Below are 18,395 nucleotides of genomic sequence, written 5' to 3'. Positions count from 1 at the left end.
TTGTTGTAAGCACCAGGCAGGGCCTGGCCATGTGGCTGGGGGATAAGGGGGCATTTTGAAGCCAGGCAGTGTGCTCTGAGCCAAAGACCTGCACCCAGCCTGCCCTGCTTTCACCCATTACGCCCAGGGGTAGTGAGTGGTGCATGGACCAAGGCTTTGTGTGGGCCCTCTTGAATTTAAACAACATTGAGGGCATAGATGGCATTGGATTGTGTTGATTTTTGTGTTTTTCGATTTTTGGGGTGTTGTTGGGGCCTGGCCATGTGGGTGGGGGCCATTTTGAAGCCTGGTCCAGGCAGGGCCTGGCCATGTGGCTGGGGGACAAGGGGCCATTTTGATACCAGGCAGTGTGCTCTGAGCCATAGGCCTGCACCCAGCCTGCCCTGCTTTCACCCATTATGCCCAGGGGTAGTGAGTGGTGGATGGACCAAGGCTTTGTGTGGGGCCTCTTGAATTTAAACATCATTGAGGGCATGGATGACATTGGATTGTGATGATTTGTGTGCGTTTTTCGACTTTTTGGGGTGTTGTTGGGGTCTGGCCATGTGGGTGGGGACCATTTTGAGGCCTGGTCCAGGCAGTGCCTGGCCATGTGGCTGGGGGACAAGGGGCCATTTTGAAGCCAGGCAGTGTGCTCTGAGCCATAGGCCTGCACCCAGCCTGCCCTGCTTTCACCCATTATGCCCAGGGGTAGTGGTTGGTGCATGGACAAAGGCTTTGTGTGGGGCCTTTTGAATTTAAACATCATTGAGGGCATGGATGGCATTGGAGTGTGTTGATTGTTGTGTTTCTTTCGACTTTTTGGTGTGTTGTTGGGGCCTGGTCATGTGGGTGGGAGCCATTTTGAGGCCTGGTCCAGGCAGGGCCTGGCCATGTGGCTGGGGGACAAGGGGCCATTTTGAAGCCAGGCAGTGTGCTCTGAGCCATAGGCCTGCACCCAGCCTGCCCTGCTTTCACCCTTTATGCCCAGTGGTAGTGAGTGGTGCATGGACCAAGGCTTTGTGTGGGGCCTCTTGAATTTAAACATCATTGAAGGTATGGATGGCATTGGACTGTGTTGATTGTTGTGTGTTTTTCGACTTTTGGGGTGTTGTTGGGGCCTGGCCATGTGGGTGTGGGCCATTTTGAGGCCTGGTCCAGGCAGGGCCTGGCCATGTGGCTGGGGGACAAGGGGCCATTTTGAAGCCAGGCAGTGTGCTCTGAGCCATAGGCCTGCACCCAGCCTGCCCTGCTTTCACCCTTTATGCCCAGTGGTAGTGAGTGGTGCATGGACCAAGGCTTTGTGTGGGGCCTCTTGAATTTAAACATCATTGAAGGTATGGATGGCATTGGACTGTGTTGATTTTTGTGTGTTTTTCGACTTTGTGAGTTGTTTATCTGATGTTCCTCTGGCTTCCTTTGCTTTTAGGTGCACAAGAGAACCACCAGTGCCAGGAAGAAGTCCTGCAGCGGTGTGTGCAGCACAACATCACGTGACGTCATGTGTGGCCACAGACAACTCTGCAACTCGTGCAACTGCGGCCTGCTGTTCTGACATCTGAAGAAGATGGGCCCAAAGAAAGGTGGCCGTAGCAACTCTACAAAGAAAGTTGCCACTGAAGGAGCAGAAGAAGCAAGTGGTGCCACTTACCAAGGAGACTGGTGTGCCCACAGACACTTTTTTCGGGAAAAAAAACAACGCCTGCAGCAGCGGGGTCTGCCGGGGACCAAGCTCGGAACAGCACCTCCGCTTCATTGGGCTCAGTGCCACCACACCAAGTTAGGTCCAAGTCCATGATTGCTGCAGAGGCAGCCACTTTGGTTGTTCAATCACCATCGACAAGTGATGTAGGCTCATCGCAAGAAAGTAGCATACAATCAATGCAGGGTGTAACTCAGCTGACGAGTGTTCAACAACCACAGCCGCAACGACAACCACAGGTGCAACTAGTACAAGCGCAAGTACATGGGCAAGGAGAGGCGCAAGTACATGCGCAAAGAGAGGCTCAAGGAGAGGCGCAAGGAGAGGCGCAAGGAGAGGCGCATGAGAGGCGCATGGAGAGGTGCAACTAGAGGCGCATGGAGCGGCACAACTGCCCACAATGCTTGTTCCTCCAGAAGTAGGGGCACATCAGGAAATCGAGATTCAAGCAGAGGTATCATCCGAGGAAGCCACTCCTCCTGAAGATGATCCATTGTCTTCCAGATCCACAGCAAGAAACAGGTTAAGGAGGCTACTACAAGTTCCTTTTCAAGCACCCTTACTTCTGATGATCTTGATCTTGATTGGAACCCACAAATGCATGGGGAGGCACGCCATGAGCCGACAAAGTTAGCTAAGCCTAAAAGGAAGGTTCCCGCAAGGCTTCCACTTATGGGTGATAACGACGAACAAGAAGTGGTGTCTTCTGCTCCTGATGAACAGTCTGACGACGACCCAGCCATCACAGTCGTCACTCCAGCCCCAGCGGGCATGCAGCAGACAGACATTTTGACCGTATCCCGAATGGCTGCTAAGCGGGATGTGGGCGGCGTGGCACTGGTACCACCACCAACGCAGTTAACTACAACACCAACACGACCTACAGCTTCCATATTTTTTAGTCAGAAGGGTCGGCAGGGACCTCCATCCAGCTCGACCTCCATTACCTCAAGTAGTGGTGCTGTAAGTGAACAACAGAGTCGAATTGAGCCACGCCCATCCTCCACTTCATCTGGCATTGAAACTGAAAGTAGCACCTCCACCACCAGCAGACATCTCCAGTCCCCAGTTTGGGACTTTTTTAGTGTTAGCCAAAAGGCCGAAAACATGGTCATTTGTTCGATTTGTAAAACATCAGTTAGTCGGGGTAAGCTTGGTACCAACTATGCTACCGGAGGCCAGAGAGGTCATCTAAAAAAACACCACACTATCAAGTGGAAGGCGCACCTAAGGAAGATCCAGGAAGCCAAAATAAAAACAAATCCAAATGTATCCATTGATATTGCATCTGATGATGACGAGGGGCTGATCATGCAGGGGGAAGTGAAGAAACAACACACATTTTTTCTGGTACACCCAGTACCCCTGGCAGCAGCACTGCAGTGGTAGCGCCCACACCCTCTACCCCTACAACATGTATGAGGCACACTAAGAGTCTGGGAGAGACACCAATGCGAAAAAGTACATCAACGAGCCTAACTGGTTTGAAGAAGTCTGCATCATCATCATCACGTAAAACAGTCCAGCCCACCATTAGCAGAATGTTATGGTCGGATGCGCCATTTGAACGCAACCACCCAACGGCACGTCTGTATAACGCAAAGCTGGCTAAAATCCTAGCGCTGGACCTTCTCCCTTTTTCTTTCGTGGAAGGGGTGGGTTTTCTAGAATTTGTGGCAACAGTCTGCCTAAATGGAAGGTTCCTAGCCGGTCTTATTTTGCCAGGGTTGCTGTTCCAGCACTACATCAAGATGTAAAGGAAAAAATAGAAGGAGGGGTGAGTGTCGGTATCAAAGGATTCAGGTTACTTGATTTAAAAGGAGTCAGATAGCTTAGGGTAAGCAATGGAAGAAACATGTGTTTCGTGAAATGGAAATGTTTAATAATGAGTATACACATTGCTGATTGACTGAAAAACATGTTTTATCGTTGTTACAGTTACCCCTGACGAAGGACCCCAGTGGTCTGAAATGCATTGGGTTTAATAAACTGCATTTTAATGAACTTTGCCTCAGTACGTGTTATTGGAGAAAGGTTCGGATGGCCGGCCGTAGCATGAGAAACTTTGAAAATTGCACAATCTTGCAGGAGGAGTAAAATGATTTAAGAATATGAAAATGAATGAAGAAAACATGTTGAAAAATGAAGAGTGAAAAGACAGTTGGTTAAATGCGAAATTAAGAAAAAAGCTGTCGCCACTGAGTTTGGGGCAAAGGTAGCCCCGAACGTTGATGTAGTAATATAGTTAAGGCCATGCATGATGGTAACTACTTCAGAGTGCCGTGTTTGGCGCACAGTATTAACATCGTGGTGCAAGATTTCTTGAAAAAAGAAAACACAGTCAGCACGTTACTAACCACCTGCAGAAGAATCTGCACACATTTCAGCCATTCTTTTAAGGCCCGGAAGCAGCTGAGGAGCATTCAACATGAACGTAGACTGCCAGTCAAAGGACTCATCCAGGAGATGGCAACACGTTGGAACTCAACCTTTTACATGCTTGAGCGTCTGTCTGAGCAGTGGGGGGTAATAAATGAGTATGTCTATAAACTGGGTTCTACTATGAAAGACATGAGGCTAGAGTTGGAGGAATGGAAGCTAGTTGCAAACCTGACAGACATGCTTCGTCCTTTTGAGGTCTTCACGCGTGAAGTCAGCAGGGAGGACTGTTCTTTGGGCAAAGCTATCACATTGTTGCGCATGCTAGAGCACAAACTGAAGGCGGTGTCTTCAACGTTCCAAGATGATGCTGAAAAGCAAGACACATATCAGTTGGCGGAGAGGTTATTAAGCCGCCTAGTTGACAATGAAAGGCTTAATAACATACATACAGAACAACATTACATTTGTGCCACTATTCTGGATCCACGGTACAAAAAGGCAGTGGCCAGCAAAGTATTCATTCCTTTTGATGAAGCAGATGTTTCAAAGTACAAACATTGGCTAGCTGTGTCAGCCACTCGGTTAGAAAAAGAGCGGCAGAAAATTGAAGGAGCCGGCAGAAATACAACTGAATCAGCAGGCCATCCGGCGTCAAGTTCCACTTCTGAATCTGTGACCGAAGGGAGTCACTTTCCCTCACAGCCGTTAACGACACCAGCAACCATATCATCATCCTCACCTGCACCAGGCCCAGCCATAATATTGTCGGAAGCAGATTGGCTAACTCATTAAGGGTATGCTCGTTCCAGTGATGCGACGGCCACAGATGGTACGCAAAGTGGAACAACCCTGGAGAACCTTGAGTCGATGGTGCAGGCCTATCTGGATGACCCAACAGAGGTCTTTGTTAATCAGAACCCATTACTGTATTGGTTTAGGAAAAGGCCTCTATCGCGATGATTACCAACCTGGCTCTAAATTATTTGTCTTGCCAACTCGGAAGCGTGTCTTCTGAACGTGTTTTCAGTGCTGCTGGTGCCATTGTAACTTCAAAAAGGACCCGCCTCTCGCCCAAAAATGTGGAGGTTAACACTGATCAAGATGAATCAGCACTTCATACCACCAGATTACAAAAGACGTGAATGCACGCAGGAAGAAGATGACACCGACTTGCAACTTTTACCACAACAAAACTCTAATCACCTAATCACAACAAGTCCATCAGCAGCACTGTCTTCATCTTATTTCCTTATTGATTTGAAGGTGCCGCAGTCTGCATTCCTGAGGTTCACAAGTTCACAACTCAATCATGCTCCTCTATCCTCCTGCTCCATACTCCCCCTATCCATTTCCCTCAAGGCAGATGGCTGGATTACACAGAATAAAGAAACTTTGTCTTCATACTCGTAAACGATTCCCCTCAAGTGGGACTGGAATTACTAACTACATGCTTGCTAATTGCTGACAGTTACTTCCGAAAATTGACAGGAGAGGCAGCCCTGTGGTCCCGCACTTTCAGAAGAAGATGCGGACAAAAAGTGGAACAGGTAATGAATAATGAGAAGAAGATGGCATGCAGTGGACATCAATGGCTGTCTGGCTCTGATGAAAGCAATTGCTGTTTGTTTGTTGTGCATGAAATGAATCATATGTCTTCTATTATTATTGAATCTTTTACACACTAAATGAAACTCAAGTCTACTCTGCTTTTTTTTTTACCTTGTTTAATTCAAATTGTACTTCAACTGCAGGGGCCACTACGTTGCATTTTCCAATATGCAAAATGTCCTTGGACTTACTGTTTGCCAATATACCATGATGATTGATTAAATATTATATCTTTTTTCTTTACAGTCACTCACTGGGATGGATGGATCATCAGTGTCGGTTTAGGGAAGAACTATGGCCAATTTGTGAGTGTCAAACAGGTAAACCAGTCTACAACAACTACTACAGCTGAACTACATATCTGTCTAGTCATGGTATGGAGTGGTCGAGGCAGTGTAGTGTTTTTATGCCAGACAGATTACAGAGTACAGCAGGTCATGTAAAATTGGGGCTATGTGGCTTGCTGCATACAATTAGATATGCTTTGTCTGTCTGTGTCAAAGAGCCTAGGTATGCTACATCAGGTTGCTTCACTCAGTGGTGCCTGCCTTGACCTTCTGCATGGCCCTGCCACAAGCATGGGCCAAAAATCTGTTACGCTCAAGAGTTTGAGAATTTTCGGCAACTTCGCGAGAATCTCGGATTGTGAATATGCCGCAGAAAAACAGTAAATTTCGCGAGCGGAACTGATTTTTGGCCCATGCTTGGGCCAGGGCCATGCAGACGGTCAAGGCAGGCACCACTGAGTGAAGCAACCTGGTGTAGCATACCTAGGCTCTTTGACCAAGACAGACAAAGCATATCTAGGGTTTAGGGTTCAGTGCGGTTTACTAGGGTTTTTGGGTTTAATTAATAATTTGTTAGGGTTCCCGGAGTCTAGGGCTCAGGGCTGGATGCAGGCTCGTTCATAATGATGTTGGCAAGGTTTTAGGGGGGTTTGGCGTTTTTTCCGAATTGGCCGAATTGTGGCCTTTTTTGGTGGTTTGCGGCGCGTGTGTTTGGGTGAACTAGGCGTACACCTTACAGTGGATGCTGAGATTCTTGGGAATCACTGGAACAAGTGTCCTGGTAAGTTTCAAGAGGATCGAAGTAGTGGAAGTACTGAAAACAGCACTTTTTTGTCAAGGCGCGATTTGCGATTTCCCATGTTTTGGGGACAGCAGTATTGCATGTTTTTGGGGGGCTGCTTGGGGTGTTCTAGATGTTTGGGGGTGGGTTAAGGGGTCTGGGAGCACTGCTGGGAAGGTCTAATTTTGATTGTAAGTGGTTTGAAGAAAATCTATGGTGGAAAAGGGGGGTTTGGGCCTAGCTGCAGAGCGCGCTTGGCACGATTTACAGATAGGCCTCGCTGAGGATAGCACTCCTGCGTGTTTTTGGGGGTCTGCTTGGGGGTGTTCTCCATTTTTTGGGGTGGGTAGAGGGGTCTGGGAGCACTGCTGGGAAGGTCTAATTTTGATTGCAAGTGGTTTGAAGAAAATCCATGGTGGAAAAGGGGGGTCTGGGCCCAGCTGCAGAGTGCGTTTGGAGCGATTTAAACTTAGGCCTTGGAGATTCTAAGGGTTGCATTTCTGTGATGGCCTGTTTGGGGGGTTCTACATTTTTGGGGGTGGGTCGAGGGTCTGGGAGCACTGCTGGGAAGGTCTAATATTGAATGTAAGTGGCTTGAAGAAAATCCATGGTGAAAAAGTTTTTTTTTTACACTCCTGCATGTTTTTGGGGGGCTGGTTGGGGATGTTCTAGATGTTTGGGGGTGGGTTAAGGGGTCTGGGAGCACTGTTGGGAAGGTCTAATTTTGATTGTAAGTGGTTTGAAGAAAATCTATGGTGGAAAAGGGGGGTTTGGGCCTAGCTGCAGAGCGCGTTTGGCACGATTTACAGGTAGGCCTCGCTGAGGATAGCACTCTTGCGTGTTTTTGGGGGTCTGCTTGGGGGTGTTCTCCATTTTTGGGGGTGGGTAGAGGGGTCTGGGAGCACTGCTGGGAAGGTCTAATTTTGATTGCAAGTGGTTTGAAGAAAATCCATGGTGGAAAAGGGGGGTCTGGGTCTAGCTGCAGAATGCGTTTTGGAGCGATTTAAACTTAGGCCTTGGAGATACTAAGTGTTGCATTTCTGTGATGGCCTGTTTGGGGGGGTTCTACATTTTTGGGGGTGGGTCGAGGGTCTGGGAGCACTGCTGGGAAGGTCTAATATTGAATGCAAGTGGTTTGGAGAAAATCCATGATGAAAAAGTGGTTTTTTTTGGCACTCCTGCATGTTTTTGGGGGGCTGGTTGGGGATGTTCCCCATTTCTGGGGGTGGGTCGAGGGGTCTGGGAGCACTGCTGGGAAGGTCTAATTTTGATTGCAAGTGGTTTGAAGTAAATCCATGGTGGAAAAGGGGGGTTTGGGCCTAGCTGCAGAGCGCGTTTGGCAAGATTTAAAGGTAGGCCTCGCTGCGGATAGCACTGCTGTGTGTTTTTGGGGGTCTGCTTGGGGGTGTTCTCCACTTCTGGGGGTGGGTCGAGGGGTCTGGGAGCACTGCTGGGAAGGTCTAATTTTGATTGCAAGTGGTTTGAAGAAAATCCATGGTGGAAAAGGGGGGTTTGGGCCTAGCTGCAGAGTGCGTTTTGGAGCGATTTAAACTTAGGCCTCTGGAGATTCTAAGTGTTGCATTTCTGTGATGGCCTGTTTGGGGGGGGGGTTCTACATTTTTGGGGATGGGTCAAGGGGTCTGGGAGCACTGCTGGGGAGGTCTAATATTGAATGCAAAAGGTTTGGAGAATATCCATGGTAGAAAAGGGGGGTTTGGGCCTAGCTGCAGAGCGCGTTTGGCACGATTTAAAGGTAGGCCTCGTTGAGGATAGCACTCCTGCGTGTTTTGGGGGGGCTGCTTGGGGGTGTTCTCCATTTCTGGGGGTGGGTCGAGGGGCCTGGGAGCACTGCTGGGAAGGTCTAATTTTGATTGCAGGTGGTTTGAAGAAAATCCATGGTGTAAAAGGGGGGTTTGGGCCTAGCTGCAGAGTGCGTTTTAGCACGATTTTCAAGTAGGCCTCAGCCAGGTCGCAGTACCGCATGTTTTTGGGGGGCTACTTGGGGGTGTTCTAGATTTGTGGGGGTGGGTTAAGGGGTCTTGTAGCACTGCTGGGAAGGTCTAATTTTGTTCTAAAATCACAGTTTACACTTTACACCTAGCTTGAGGGGAAAGATCCGCAAATTTCGCCCACACTAATTTATCCTTGAAAAGGAGACACAGCGTACGCACTTTCAAAATGATGCTTGTATGTATTGTAATACTGTCGACTCTGAAACTGAAAGTGTTATTTTGCACTACACAGCGTAGCTTATATTTTTTTCTCCGTGGTGCTTTATTATGACTTCCTGTTTTTCCATCAACAATTACAGGCCAGCTTTTACCCTGTGCAATGGGAAAAAGGATGAACTCAGGCTTACCATTAGCGAGCCGCAATTTAGCATCCGCCAGGCAGGCAGTGGACAAGGTGTCTTCTGGTCCCCAACATTAATCGATGGAGCGTCAGATGGAATGGAGGAGTACCGCGAAAAAGAGGAATGGCTGAATGCATGCAACTTCCCAAATTCAACAGGACAACTACAACAACATACAGTTACAGTATCCATCTTCATTTATACTTATCTTTTAAGTAATGTTATTGCTGTGAACTATGAGTGTGACTTTGTGCATTTGTTTGCTCTCTGCTTCAATTCATGCCTCCAGCCATTGTATACTTTTTTCTTTGCTATTTTTTAAACTAATTTAATGTACTAAGTGGTTCTTCTCTCTGAGGGCAGATAGGCAAGTGAAATTGCGTAATTACTGCGGCCCTGTACTGTCACATTGTTTCTTCATAGTTAGTATATTGTAGAAAGTACTACTTACTTCTCATTAACCTATCCATTTAGCAAACAACTTCATGCATGCAGTAGTACATGCACTTCCTTTATGTCCCTTAAAAGATTTATGGATAGCTTTGTATCCAAAGATTTGTTTATCTTCATTTGTTGTTTGTCCATGCTGTGCTTTTTTTCCCTCTCTCCACAAAACTTTCCCCACAAACCCCATTCCCATCCAAGTTTCAAACCCTAACCCTCTTCCCCCAGGCTGTGTGGTTTTCATTGAGGTGTGAGTAATTTACAACAATAATTCCACACACTTGCTGGGGAGGATAAGGTGCAAGCAACCTCCTCAAATCAATTTTACGGCAGCTAGATGAATCCTACGATATTGTAATTCTGGTTAAAAAAACGAGTATTTTAAAATAAATTCAGAATTTCATGTCCACCTTCGATTGGATCCATCGTCAACATCATCCTCCTACATGTCAAGAAGACTTGTTACGCTGCTGTGTCACTGTTCTTGTTGTAGCCATAATCATCCATGCAATTCTTTTTTCCCCATACTTATCTTCAGCATTGCTTAGGCTACTGTTCCTTCTAATACTTCTCTCAGGCCACTCAATGTCTAATTATTTTACTTTGATTTTTATATGCTGGTACTGCTAGTGTGGGACGACTCCTACTAACACCACACCAACGGAATTTCGGTTCCGGGGTGGCGTAATCGCCATTTGCCATGCAGCCAGCGCTGTGCCTAGCTCTATTCTCAAACACGAATCACAGGTAAGATAAGCATTTTGGAGAGGTAGAATAATGGGCTAGAACTCGGAGGATAGACTGACAGTAGTACTAGTAAAGTACTAGTAGCCCAATTGAATTCACTAACTCTGTTAGTGGCACTTTTGAACATTTTTGGACGTTTTAGATAATTCATGCTGGTAAATTTGAGGAAACCAAACGTGCCGTAACCCCCGCCCACCACCCCACAAAATAACATCAACGCGTACACTATGTTGAAGTATGTAAAATAAATAATTATATTTACCCTAACAAAAATAAACTAGTCCCACCCGGCCCTAACCCAAATTATTGTCCATTTCAAATAGTCCTCTGAAAAGTCCCAAATAATCCCCAACTCCCGATTCCCACACCACCCCACCCAGCAGTCTTTAAAAAAGGGGCAAGGGACACAGTCACTTCCGGCGGTGCCTGAACAGGTGGTCCCGCCGCTCCTTGCGGAGGTCCCGGAGCTGTTGCTCAAGATTGTCCACCTTGGGCTCCAGGTAGTCCACTCTGAGGCGTAGGCGGAGCAGGCGTGCCATCCAGGCTCTGGGGGGCCTGCTGCTGGTGTTGTTGCAGCTTAGCGGCGGTGGGAGGCTGTCCGAGCATGGCGCCACGCTGGAGGCTGCTGGCTCGTGAACACGGGGGCACTGGAGGGGTTTGTTGATCTTGACGCCCCTTCCTTCTGTTCCCGAGCCCACAGCCGGCGATATTCCACACAATGGATGGCCCGGACAGCCATCTCCTGTCTGGTGAGCTTTTTTGGAGCATCTATATGAAGAAAGAAAGAAAAATAATGTAACCAATACTCTTTAACAATAACACAAAATAATTCAACAGAAAGTTGTCTCACAGTAACACTAGCAATTTGCAAGCACAGTATAACATTTTGGCATGTTTCTTTCTGCCGTCTTTGTAGGCCTGTAACAGTGGGAGTTTCAGGAATTCTACTACCAGGCAGCACTATGGACTCAATACATAGTCAGAGAGTCAGAGAGTACACCAGTATTCTTCTTTTTTTCTCTAGTTTTGCTAAAGAAATTACTTGTACGTGAACTTGTGGTAGCCGGCATAATGCCAGCTCAGTCAGCTTGCACCCAAGAAAAAGAGACACAAGCCATGATGACGCAGACTTGCATGCATTACTTTAAGCAGTACATGCAGGTGGGGATAGGGAAACTCTTACTTTTGTATAGGGGTGGCACTGGTCATACTCGGTTACATCAAGGGCTACTGCTCAATGTAATTTATATTTCGCCCTGCCCCCCTGGGCCTTCAGTACTACAAAGGGAAAATTAAGATTATTCATTTCTGATCATGTATCTAGCCGATCACATGATCTCTTTGCTTATATGATGGATGACTTTAGGTGCTCTGTTGTGATAGATTGAGTGAACAACAGCGATCGTCCACCCATGATTAACACAGCAGAAAGATAATTATGAACATAGGGAGTGAGTGTGATAACGATAATTGCTGGAGGAAGGGACTTGACTTGATATAATTGTCAACTATACAATACATACACAATATATGCTGTGCTTGCAAAGTAAACTACTGTAATGTTACTTTAGGCAAGGGAGAGTTTCTGAACAATCACAACTTGTAGTATTTGGATTTCCTCTGCTTTGCTACTCTGGCACGGACATGCTGTTCGAACAAAGTAACACTCTTCATGCACTGAGCGTCTGCTCTACATACACCTCTGCTGTGTATGAGGAAGAAGATACCAACCAGGCTTCCAAAGTAAACATCTATCATTCTTCTTAATGTCTCAACTGTAACAACTTTACTTTTTCTCAACAACCAAATAACACCCTTTTTATTTTATTTGGTAAACCACTGTCTTGACTTGCATTTGGGTTTCACCCAAATGATATATTGCAATGCACACCACACATGAATTTTCTGATTCACCCACACAGGCAGTCATTTTTTCTTTCTCCTCCAACCATCCTTGCTTCAAGCAGCCATGCATCTGATTCCTTCCTATCAGCCACCTCTGCCTGCATTCAAAAACACGTATCATTCTTTACAGTCATAAATGTTACGACTCGCTCGTCTTTCCATTGACCCTAAGTTCTTTCCCTTTTCGTTCATCACATCCCTCACGTTCATCTGATATGACTTGGCTTCACGATAAAAGTTTCCCGGCTGATTTGAAGTCAAATAGAGGGGGCCATTGCTTACTTGAGAACTACCGCCGCTAATGCTATTGCAAGTCAAGGGTGACTGTCTTCTCCGTGATTGGCTAAAATGTAGTTTTAAATCAGTAACTGTTCTTAACAGTACAGTGTCCTTGTAGTAGTGTACTGTCTACTGTACAGTACATCATACACTCCTCTGCGAGCCCACTCTAAGATGTCAATAAGTAAGGAGTGTAATAATAACTTACCACCGTCCACCGCTGCTGAGCCATCCCCCTCAGTTCCTCCTGGTGGCACTTGTGGCGCCACCGCATCCGCCCCTGGAGTGGACCCCTCCGCACTGTTGGCCCCGGCACTGGTGGTGGGAACTAGTGCCACATCCGATGTTGTGACGCCTAGAAAATACAAGTCATATTTTTAGATGCCATACACCACCCCCTATTTCGTCTCATAATGGAAGAGAAAATGGTAAACAATTTTTAATTATTGGGACTGAAAAGAAGTCACGGTTTTGGGGAGGGTGTTAACTTATATGCTTAGCCATAACATGCAACTCTTTTTGGCACAACTGATGAATGCTTGCTCTTTAACGTGCAACATTTTTATAATTACAGACAGAACCAACTACTCCTCATCACCACCAGGAGGACTTGAAGTTCCAACAAGGTGAGGGCTCCCGAGTCCTGCACAGTTACTTCTGACTGAGGTATGTGGAAAGTCGAACTGCACCTATCAGCAACAATGTCCTATTTCTCTTGTCCATACTTCTGTATGTGCAGAATAGGCCCTGAAACACTAGCGGTATGGTATGTGCTTCTATCAAATCAAAAAGCCAAGTACTAAGCTTATTCTTGGTGGACATTGATATTTTGTTGTTGGAAATTGTCAAAGCACTAACATTAGGAAGACTGGAATAGACAGCAAGGGCAACCCAGAGGACTGCACTTAGTGCCTCTAGAGCTATTGCTGGATCAGAGTTTTGTTTAACACCGTTTGCCGACTGGGCAAGCTTAGCTACCTACACAGACCGACTCATAATAATAGTAAATAGTAGTAGCACAGAGAGTGATGGTAGAGAGGCAGGATAAGAAAGTAGAAATAGTCTATAAGAAGATCAAAGACTATTTTGTAAAAAATAGAATTAGGAAACAGTTTGGAATGAATAGGAGCTGCACAAGTTAGGGAAGTATAATTATATTAACAACAGAACAACTTACTGGGGCCAGCAGAAGAGCCTGCAGAGGAGAGTTCCTGCCCACTCTGTTCCGCCGGAGTCTGGGGTGTTGGTGTCTTCTTGACCCTGAGAGGTTCTGATGATCATGAAATAAACACAAACATGGATGATTGTTTTTTTTAAATATTTGATTTCTTTGACCACAATCTAAAATTATCTCGGGGAAACAAATTAGCAACAATTGCACTACATGTATTGACCTATCTGATCTAGTCAACTAGGAGGATACTAGTACAGTATTGCTGGAATCGCAGACCATCTACTTGGAAAGTTATGTAAATCACTAACTAAACCAACAACAAAAAGGTTCTACTACGACTGCCAGCACTCAGCAGCACACGACGTGACAGACACAGTCCATCATCATGATTGCAGACCACTAAGAAATGTCCTACTACTAATAACAAGTCATAATACTCAACCTATCAATCAATCACTATCTCTTCTTCCTAGTGGCAGCAGGACTACAAAGGAAGGACTAGACTTGAATCTCTAGTCTCTCTAGCATTACGCAGTTCTGTAAAGTACTACACTCATACATATTCAGGCCAAATGAGCACAAAGTTGCAAACAAATAAGCATAGTAGCAACGCCACTGAGGAGGGGGTCACCTGCAATCGCAGAAGCTATTTCAACATTATTTTACCTGCAATGTAATCGAATCGGCAGCATTCTTGCTTTTTGGGAAAAACATATATTAGCAATATAACACAGAGCAGAAGAAAACAAAGAAGTTATTAAATAGCTACTCATCAAGGCCAGGGATCTCCACGCCTAGCAGGTCGAGCAGGTCCTGCTCCCGGTCGAGGAGGTCAGCCTACCGGTGCGTTGCTTGGTCATAGGTGCGCCGGACCCCCGACTCCCTTCGCAAGGCCCGGCACACCTTATCCCACCGCTGGCGATGCTCCCGGAGGCCATACCCTTTACCGGGCCTGCCCCCTGCTGCCACGGTCTTAGGGAGGTGACGCAGAACAAAAAACTATAAGAGCGGCCACCTCCACTGCGGTGAAAACCTCCCTGGCCACTACATCCTCCCCCCTCAATCACCCGCATGGGAGCCGGGTACGGGGTGATGGACCCCTCCCCTTGCTTTTACTGGCTCCCTTTGCCATGGTCCTGGGCGAAAGAAGAAAAGAATAGGGGGAAAAAATAATAGAGAGAGCTAAACAAAAAAAGTAGTTATTAAAGTAACAAAAAGTTGAAAAAAACACAAAATATAGATCTAGACAAATAGAGAGATAGATAATGAGCAAAAAAGAGCAAAAAAAAGTTCAAAGAAACAAAGGATTGCAAAGATTGAAAGAGGATAGAAAAGCCGTGCCCAGAACCATAGCAATGAATGAAAAACAAGATGGCCGCACCCATTGAGGACCGCGTGGGTAAGTTTGTGCGATATTTCCCCTGCGAGCACGCAAAAACACACGGAAACTCGTAATAGCGCCCCGCACACAACGCAAGCTTGCAAATAGCGCCTGGAAATGGAAATACGCAACGCGCACAAGATGGCCGTGCCCATGTACGACCGCATGGGTAACTTCGCGGTCAGTGCGCTGCAAGCAGCCCGCGAATACGCAAAAAACCCCGTGAGCACGCAAAACAAAATCCACTAATTTGCACGAATTCCGGATTATGCGGAACGCGAATTCGCTTTCGCACTAATTCGCGTACCGCGAATTAGCAAATTTCGGCCATATTTACTTAATTGCTAGTGAATGTACCATGTGAGTCATAGACTGTACCCCCTAACAGCTACGTTAAAAGCACCCCATTCCAAGAGCGCATCACTTGTGGAGCCGTCATTTTCCTCAAACTAGGTTTTAGTAGCAGCTCCGAGGGAGGCTCAAAAAGCCTGGTCCTCTACCACTGCAAGCTGAAGACGTCAGGTGGGAATAGGTGGAAGGGCCACTTCCCATTTGAGTTGTAAGAGCTGGGGTTTGTGGTCGGAATGCATGTGCCCTAGGTAGTCAATCTCCCTAATGAGTGGAGACAAGTTGTGTGATCTCACTATGCGGTCCAGCTAGACGTACAAGGCATGTATGGGGGAATGGAATGAGTACATGCCCTCATCCAGGTTGCGAGTGCACCATATATCACCTAGAGACCAGTGTGATAGCCATTCTTTTAGGGCCTGTGCATTTGACGTGGCAGTGGTAATTGTAAGGGGTGGGAATGAGCGTTCTAAGTCTACGTCCAGCACTGAGTTGAAGTCGCTACTGATCAGCCAGGGAATGCCACTCCACCGGGCTAGGACTTCTGATAACCTGTGCAGGAATAAGGTGTGTTCTCTATTAAGGGCATACACTGAGCCAATGAGGAGTGCTCAGCCATTTAGTCTGGCTCTTATGAACACATATTTGCCCTCAGCATCAGCTAGCACTTTTTCTACTATGTAAGGGACCCCCATTCTCCCCCACACCATTACTTCCCTTGCGTGAGCAGAGAAGTTAGTGCTATATACCTGGCCGCGGCAGCACAGATGATCCGATTCTACTTTGGTCAGTTGTGTCTCTTGCAGGAGGGCTATGCTGGTTGATCTTCATTGTAAATAGCAATATATAGCATATATACGTGTGGGCGTTTGTATTCCTCTCACATTCCATGTGAGAATTTTTGCATGGGCCTTTGGATGGGTGTGGGATGTCTACCGATAAAGGTGTGCTTGTATACAGATTGTGGAACCAGGCGGTTTGTTGGTGCTCCATTTGTATTGAAAAGAAAATGTAAACACATGGTTGTAAGTAATTTTGTAAAACTTTATAAGGGCAAAGTTGCAACCCGCCCAAACAATATCGCCCAACTATGGCAACTACTTTTGTGTCTGGGGGTGTCACACGCTTAGCACTTCTGGTGCTTGTAAATCCCCCTAATGTTCCTCCGCGCTGCTCAGTGTTTCCCTTAGAGCTGTGTTAAGATGTGTGCTGTCAGACTGGGGAGTGCATTAATTCTATTCTCTGACCCATCTCAGTCTATTCAAGAATACAGGGGGTGAAAACAAGAGGGAGGGGAAAGGGGGGAGGGAATGAAGCCCCACCTGTATTACATGCATGTTGGAATGTTTCTAGCCTTAGAAGAGGTTATTGCAGCATACGTAAATTATACATCACAGTTCAGTGTCCCATTTCCTCGCAGCTATTCAGATTATATCATCTGAAGTTTGTGGTGTGACAACTGGAAGGTGCAGACATCTAGGCCCACAGATTGTGTGGGAGTAGAGTTATCTTCACTCTCAGATCTGGCATATTCCGCTTCTTGGTCAGAGCTCTGCACCGCTGATATGATCGTCGATGCCACATGGAGGGCCTCTCTCCATTCCGTCAACATTTGCTCCAGGTTGGGAGCTACTGATTGTATGGCAGCATGGCTTAGGGCCCTGTCCCTGCCTCCACATCAGTCTTTTCTATCTCGTCGGGGTATGGCAAGCTCTTTAAAAGGCCTAGGTCCTGTCACCTGTCCTGTTTCCTCCAGCCAATCTCAGGCATCTGTTGGCATGTCAAAGAAGTGTGTGGTACCTTTTGCTTCAACCCGCAGCCTGGCCGGGAACAGTAGTGAGTAATGGATATTCTACTCCCTAAACTGGCACTTCATCTCGTCTAAGGATGTGGGTGCCCAGACAGTGCCGCTTCAGTTCTCTTCTGAGTTGAATGATGTGCTACTGAGTAAAGATTCCCGTCCTTATGCCAAGGTTTTCCCATTCAACTCCACTTAGAGGCCCAGGTCTTATCGGTTCCCCAAGCCTAGCCTAATTTATGACTATAGCAGTTAATGTTCTCTGGAAATCACCTTAATATTGCCCAACTCCGATGCCTTGATTAGCTTCCTAGTCACGTGGCAAGAGAGGAAGACAAAGCCTCAACCCCGCGACTTCAATTCTTCAGTAGGCAGGGGCCTGGGCCCGACTCGATCCCAGAGCCCTGCCTAGAGTCTTAGCTCAGGCCTAGTCTGGCCTCAGCATCCCACCCAAGGATTCAGGGGCAATCCCAGTCACTGGCTATCGGGCCTCACCTGAGCTTCCTTGGCTCGTCTCTCTTGCTTGCACGTGGCTGCCTCTTTCTTCCTACAATCCACAGCTGGTCAGCTTAATTGGTGATCACACTGCCTCTCCGCCCTCCGGTGCCTATTCGCAATCAGCCACCCCAGCCTCTATTTCTTTCATGGCGTGTCCAGCCTTGTGTACTGGTACAATCACTTACCTTGTTCCTTGTCTCTGGCGCTGCTCTGCTGTGGGGTCCGCCTCATGTATTTGTTGCGAACACCTCCGTACTGCGATTCTCCTGGCTGTGTTGCCTCCTCCACGCCTCAGTTGCGACTCAACTCTATAGTCCCAGAAGTCAGTTCCATTAACCTTTTCGCCTCCGGTGGTGTCCTCAACAAAGAAGAAGACTCAGGAACAAATGAAGGTAACAGGCACGTTGGGTTTATTCATCTCAACCATCAACTGCTAGGGCTCAACTGACAGAAATAGAATCAACTCTAACATTCCTAAGGCTAATATTCCACATGGAACGATAGAACATGGAGATTCTGTACAATACAAGATGCATGGAGATTCTGTACAATACAATATGCATAATACAATGTCACACACCTCCCTCTTTTACAACAATAAAAGATATGAGTAAAAGAAAAATTAAATAACAAGAAAACATATTATACATAGTCTTTCATGTACACAGGGAGGCTGTGCACTCTCCGACTCCTTTCCCAAACATTAGTCAACACACCTGAAGACCTAGC

The sequence above is a fragment of the Lissotriton helveticus genome, chromosome 5_1, assembly GCF_964261635.1.
Source record: "Lissotriton helveticus chromosome 5_1, aLisHel1.1, whole genome shotgun sequence".
Lineage (NCBI taxonomy): Eukaryota > Metazoa > Chordata > Amphibia > Caudata > Salamandridae > Lissotriton > Lissotriton helveticus.
Note: the sequence above shows the minus strand (reverse complement) of the source record.